The sequence below is a fragment of the Toxotes jaculatrix genome, chromosome 8 (genome assembly GCF_017976425.1).
Source record: "Toxotes jaculatrix isolate fToxJac2 chromosome 8, fToxJac2.pri, whole genome shotgun sequence".
In the NCBI taxonomy this organism is placed as follows: Eukaryota; Metazoa; Chordata; class Actinopteri; family Toxotidae; genus Toxotes; species Toxotes jaculatrix.
Window position 1 is genome coordinate 6,485,231 of NC_054401.1, and position 7,394 is coordinate 6,492,624.

Sequence of the window (7,394 nt, forward strand, 5' to 3'; positions counted from 1 at the left end):
CTCCACCACCCAAAGACTGTTTTCCTCCCTTGTTTACCTCATCTCCCTCCAATTTTTCTAATCCATCCCCTGTTGTGTTCCATCGTTTCACACCACACCGAGCACTTTAACAAAGCAGTACCTTTATCTCAGAATACTGATGTTAGAGAGAGCAATAAGTGGCTTTAATGTAGTTTACACATCACAGGGAAATGGAATGTACTTTATGATGGGCCTTACAGTGGCCTTGGTTTTAGTCCTAAAGCAGCAAAGCTGGGCTTTTAAATCCAAGTGAAGGCTGTGCTCTGACTCGACAACAGAGTGGATCATATTTCCCTTTTACTCATATTTTGTTTAGTTTCTTTTCATGTGTCTGTTGAATTTATGTCAATCAATTACTTGCGGTTTGCAAAGTTAAATTTTGCAATAACTAAAGATTTTTTTTTATTTTATATACACATGACTGGGAATCTCTCTCTCTCTCTATATATATATATATAAATAAAGAAAAATGTATTAGAAATTTATTATGATGATGTACAAATCAGAATCTGAAAGATAACAAGTGTGCACTTTCTTGTTGATTAATCTTTAGCTTTCAGCATTCCTTTCCTGTAATGACCAGTACAAACTAACAACCAGAGATGAAACTACGTCAGAAACTATACACAAAATTAAAGTTTTACTTTATAGTGCTGCCGTGTCCATGTATCATGATTTCTGAGAGATTTATGTTTTGTTTGACCCAAAAAGGAAGAGTTCTCATGATGCTGACTAGCCTATTTGTGAGCAGGATTTTGTGGTGGCTGACCAAGGTGGAGCTAATTTTTAATGACTTTACATATTTATTTGTTTTACAAATAAAATCTGAATCTGCTAAGCAGCTACTACAGTCAAACAACTGTAATTTTGTAGTTGGCCAAAGTGGAACTCAGCTTGCCTGTTTTATATACTGCTGGATGTTTCATTTACAGTATAAATTACACTTAACGGAGTTAAGACTAAATGTACTTAATAACTTTCCACCACAGCCCAACAGCAGGTATCTCACTATCCTGAAGTGTCCTTGAGCAATTGTATAAGGAAGGGGACAACACAAAGATAACTTCCATCAGGATCAGCACAATTGCTGGTACTTGTAATGCCCTTTTCTGGCCAGAAGGGAGAGTGCTGCACAGTGGATTTAAAATAAAATCATCCAGCATTCTGCAAATAGACACCACTGAATAAGTCCCAGGAGTAACATTTAGAGGGGATGATTTGGATTTGTGTATCTGGAAGACATTTTATAATTGGATACTTTGTTGAGTCTAATAAACTCAGATGAACTGTCCGCCTTGTTAATGTGTAATGGCATTACTTAGCTTGGCAGTGGTGCAGTTTGCATGGAGGATGTGAGATATCCGGAGAGAAAGCTGTGCCCGCTTTGGCTGAGATTGTTTATTTATTCCACTTGCTATTTCTGCTAAATGGGAAATCACAATGACTAGTGTGCTCCTTTACCAGCTTGGCATGACAACCGCATTCACTCTGCAATGTTTTTGGAATGGATATGCTCTGTTTATAATATTCACTTATTTTAACTGGCAGTTGTTGCATTCTATCATTTTCTAGCAGAGCCTCCGGGTGGCCAAGTTCATTTTACATCTAAAGAGTCTAATTTGAGAGCTGATACTCGTCCAGAGGAATTAACAGTAAACAAACAATAAAATAAGATTAAATCCCCAGATCACCAACAGTACAAGAAAACAACAGATAAGTTGTGCTTGTTAGAGAAGAACTTCTCCCATCCATAATTTTTTGATATCACTGATGTGAAACAATCTGAATTCTGATGTGTGCGTGAGTGTGTGTGTGAGAGCATAATAAGAGTACATTATCTGGTCCACGGGGTGCACTACAGCAATAACATAATAGGGCTCATTGGGATGTTGGTTGGTTTGTCAGTTCTCAAATACCATCTCTTTTATTTATACATTGTATTTTCAAGCTGCAGATTGGATGATATAACAAATCAGTGTCTCTAACAAAGTGCAAGAAATCAAACCAAGTTAACCATGGAGGCATTTTCTGAGAGCGGCATCGATGTGCTGACTCTTTCCAAGAAAAACAAAAACTGAACTGTTCTTTTAGGCTTGGCCGTGGCTGTAATGCAGTGGTTCCCAACTTTTTTTTTTTTTGGCTTGTGACCCCTTAAAACAAACCATTGTGAAATTGTCCAGTATTTATGGGTAAAAAAAAAGCAAAGGTCAGAGAAAAGTCTGAAAGTCTGCAACAGAAACATGTTCTTTCTTCTACTTTCATTTCCCTGTGACCTGACCTGACCAATTTAGGGAACCACTGCTTTAAGGAAAACTGTGCAGATACTACAAAAACAGCACCCACACACTATAATGAAATGCAACCCAGTACAACAGCCCTGCAACAAATAGCCTCTTAATGAGTCTTCTAAAATCAGTTTTCTGAGGCCTACATCAGAAAAGACTTGAATAATCTATGATCATTTTTTATTTAGGCTGTAGCCTGTTGTGTTGTTATTCTATTACACTAAACCACAGGTTCTGGTTTCATTTTACTGTGTATACTGAGGATCTTTGGCACAAAACAGTACTTTGAGATATTAGGGTATATCTTAGCTTAGCTTAGCTTATTTTATCTCTAAGAAATATTGCAATGCATCTGCAACACTTGTGAATTAATCTGAAGCTGCAAACAGAATTTGGTAAAACAAATGGGGACCAACAAGTGCATACTGACTTTTCTGACATACAGACTTTACAGGTCCCTTTTCTTTTCTTAATAGTGGAATAAACACACAATAAACTCATGCCAAATATTTAATAGCCTTCCCCTGTGCTGCAAATTCACGTGTGGAGTGTGAAATAAGCCTGAAAGCTTTTCAGATGAATTGGTCCAAGTGCTAATTTAGTTTTATTTTGCTGTAGTTATATCACGGTGTCTCATTCGTCTGTCAGCTGGGTTCCCCATCACTGTGGAGCCGGTTAAATTGGTTGTGTTTGCATAAGGGCTCTTCTGTTTATTTTCTCCTGATCACTCTTTATTGTTTAGAGTGGCTGCCCTTTACACATAATGATGCAGTTAGTTTTGAACATCAGAGCAGCCTGACCCTCGGTCACCTCTAAATTCATGGAGGAACAGAGGCTGTTGTGGTTATTTGCTAAGGTTTGAGATTGACAGGGAGCAATATTCTTTTAATGATGCACAGTGCATGTCTGCATAGTCAGTATAAGATATAATCAGTTCTAATGATTGGGACACCGACTGAAAGGTGAATGGTACTCAAATTTAGCCCCTGTGACGTCTCAGGGCTCTGCTTGCAATATACAAATGAACCAGCAGATGGCACTGTGTAGCTATAAAACCACCCAGCTCTCTAACTAGGGCTGTCATCCATGAGCAAGCTTCTACTTTTTCACTTTTAATTTCACCATAGGAATGGTTAGTACACTCAAACCATACTGGCATGTTTAATTGGTGTGTTGGGAAGGGAGTCTGGCTTTCTGTGGCTCCATTCCATCAGCTTAATGGTGTGTTTGCTATTGCCTTCACTCTCATTTACATGGCCCATGTACCCCTTCTAATGTATGGCTAATTGTTGTGTTCAGGCAATAAAAACCCTGAACCACTGCATCAATAAGTGAATGTTCTGATTTTCAGCTTTGGCTAATGCGCTTTGAAAATATTTTGTTACACAACAAGAAATGTTTTGATTATGAATCTGGTAGAGACGGGTCACTTGAGGGCCGCGTGCACACAGCAGTTTGCTGTTTGTCTTGTCTATAAAAGGAACAGACAAATATAACTGTGGCAAGGCAATAATGCTGAGCTTATTGTTCCGCTGATACTATTTGCACTGATGGCTGATCTGAGCTGTATTCTATTTATGTTGAGGAGAGAGACGAGGGTTAGAACATGCCAGTTTAAATCCTGTACTTTTCAAAAGAAATATGCATGCTATAAGCAAAGTAGTGCACATGCAGCAGTGGCCAAGTTTGAGGTCAGTGTTGGAAAGTAACTGAGTGTGAGTACATTTGCTTAAATGCTGTACTCAAGTACAATTCTCAAGTACTTTACTTGAGAATCTCCATTTTTAAGCTACTTTATACCTCTATTACATTTCACTTACAAAACCCATGAGCAGCTAAAATTAGGTCAGCCTAAACCAGATCCAAGATTTAAATGCTGCCAAATGTTGAGGCATCAGTAATATTAATAATAAACACCCTGACAGGAGCCATTCTACAAAATTAGTGCTTTCACACTTACAATATCTTTTTACAGTTTTTACACTGCTTCTATTTAGGAATCTGGATACTTCTTCCGCCTCTGCCGGACATACACAGTTTCAACAAATCATCCACTAAGATGAGGTGATCCAGACTTATCAGCATTCAGGTGTCATTGTCACATCTTGTTAAGTGACCCAGAATTCATGGAGGGTTACAATGGGGTCTCTGTCTACAATACGCTTTGTCGGGACTTGTATACCTCTAACATCATGCGCCAGGGTCAAAGCCCGATCCCCAAAAGCTATCCCTGATATTTATGGCTCGACATCAAGCGTCCTGCTGGACCATGATTCCCGGTGTCAGGGAATGCTTTGCGGTGGTGCTTAAAGAAACAAATAGCAGGCATGGTGACATTATTAATCCAGACACACTGGCATGGGCCAATACATCTCTGCCGGCTGTTTGATGTATTGGAATGAACAGAACACCGAGATGGACTTTTTCATTGGCATATCGTTTGATGAATAAAACATCAGTGCGGGCTGGGACAGAATTGAATTTTTGAATACAAGAGTAGAAATGGTTATGATCACAGGATGTATTCCAGTCTGTGAGCCTCTGCAGAAAGTGTTTTCAAGACAGTCAGCTGTTTTAGGCATGTCCCACTTACCTTTAGAGAAACTTTGTGGTCATTATGTGATTGCTTGACAAATCTTATTTGTCAGTGAATGTACTGTACACCGTGAATAAACCGGCCTTGTCCTCTAGAGCAAAATACTTTCTTACAGTACATCTCTCCTCTGATCGTTATCAGTGCCAATTAAAAGTAAAAGAGCGGGAACAAAATCATTGCATCTATTCCCTGATGAATTGCTTTGTGGAATTGCTTTCCAACTGATAAACTGTGAGTCAGTCTGATAACAAAGCCCAGCTGAGGGACGCATCCTTATTAAACACATGCTAACAACTGCACATGCAGGGCCAGATTTCCCTCCCCATGCTCATAAATTATGTTTATACATGAAGGAACAGAACACCAGTATGTTCAGGACTGAGTAGATGTGGTTACTGTGTGTGCATGTGGGTGTGTGTGTGTGTGTGGTGCTAGTGCTACATTATGAAGAGCCAGCAGTCACCATCAATGCAGGTTTCTGCTGTGAAATCGTAAACTGAGTCTGGGCAACAGCAGTTAGTTTCAGTGGTGGTGAGAGCGAATGCAAATTATACAAGAAATGGCCTTTTGTTGGAGCCATTTAACTGTATAAACCATTTATTTTCAGTGGAAAAGGTCTGCGCTTTGATTTCACCCTTGCCTGTTGGTTGCGGTGAGACTATATTGCCTCACTCATCTATCCTGGTGATAAACTGGGCTGTCACTGGCCGGCGCAGTTTCATGCAAGCTCAATGACCGGACTCATGTATAACTTGGCCTTTTGAGAAACACTGACTTGATGTGTCTATTAAGTTGTTTTAAAAAGGCAGCAGTTGGTATTTTATTTTGTTGGAATCAGCAGGAATATGAATAACCCATAAACTAAAAATGATCTGAAATGTCTACATCAATGGTACACCTATTTTCAGGAGCTGTACAATATATACACTCTGTAGTGGCCACTTTACTCCCTATTTTGTCCTCCCTATTTACATTAATTATGGGGGAACTCAGTATTAAAACATATAATTGTTGCACTGGATTGCATTGGACAGTACAGGCGTACCTAATAAAGTGGCCACTGAGTGCATGCTGTCGTACACAGAGTGATAAAACACACAAGGTTCAAGCCTCATTGTACACAGACACTGAGCCATTAAAAAGCCCCTTCTCTCTGACTACAAACTGTCCTTTTGTCAGTGATAAAGCCCACAAAATGCTTCATAGATTTACCTACTCTCAGAGGAAATGCTCTTGGATCACAAAATAAAAAGGCTAATTCAACAGTTCTGTCTTCCTTCCCCCCTCTGTTCTTTAAATTACAGACAACCCGTCTGATTCAATTAGGGCTGCGGTGGGAGATGGCTCAGCAGTGGAAAATATGGGGTCAAATGCAGTACAAATTACCTTAAAATTAGCTCATCCTACCATATGTAACTGACAATGACAAAAAAAGAGCCTGAGGAGTTTCATGTGTCAGATGTTAATAAGTACGTATTACTTGTACTGGCAGAGGTTTTCACAGGACATGTTCAAATTCTAATCCACCTTTTTTTTTTTTGCCTGGAAGGAAGAAAGGCATCCACTTTTATATTGAAATTATTTTTCCAACAACAGAGAAGGAGACAGAGGGAAGGGGAGAGGAAGATCTGTGCTTCAGGTCTATTAGACATCACACACATTGTCAGGAACGCCAATGATATTGATGATCTCCACTAAAAACATTGATTCTAAGGATATCTTGAGGCAACTCATGGACAACAGAATGACAATAACCCACCTGATCTCCAAGGATCAGCAGAGGCCTTTGGGTGGTGTTGGGAGTTGACTTGAAATTAAAGTCCAATACTGAAACTCATCAGACTTTTGTTTTCTCATTCCTGCTTCCAGGTGCATTAGTTGAATACTGCTGTGCAGGCTCTTCGCTAATGGCCAACTAACAGGCCCATCTATCTTATTTAATCCTGAGAAAACACTGTGTTTACAGTTTGGCTTCTATCTTGCTTATGCAAACATTATGTAAACACACTTTTATACACACCCTGTTTACCAACATACCTCAGACAAACTCAAACAATGATAAAATAGTGTAATTCAAAGTGAACTTGAGCAAACTTAAACTTGAAATTAGGTATAAAAGTTCATGCTTGACCTTAGAAACACTAGTTTGACAAAAATAGTTTTCAGCCACATCACACACTCTTCATCAACATATAGGGTTTCCTCTGTCATGGAGATAAATCTGAACAAGTACTGAGCTTGCATGTCAACAGTTCTGTCTCCATGACAACTACGGAAACTCCGTCTGCTGATGAAGACCGTGTGTAACGGTTGAAAGCCCCAGAAAAGGCATTGGAACTTGACTTTGGGATTGATAGTCTATAGGCCTGTTATTTTCGTTCATGTTAAGTTCCATATCTCATACCAAAACTGGTAATTTATAAGAACTTCTGCACCTTGGTCTGAATCTATTCTCTGGGCAATGCTGTCATACAAATCTAAGACATTTCATT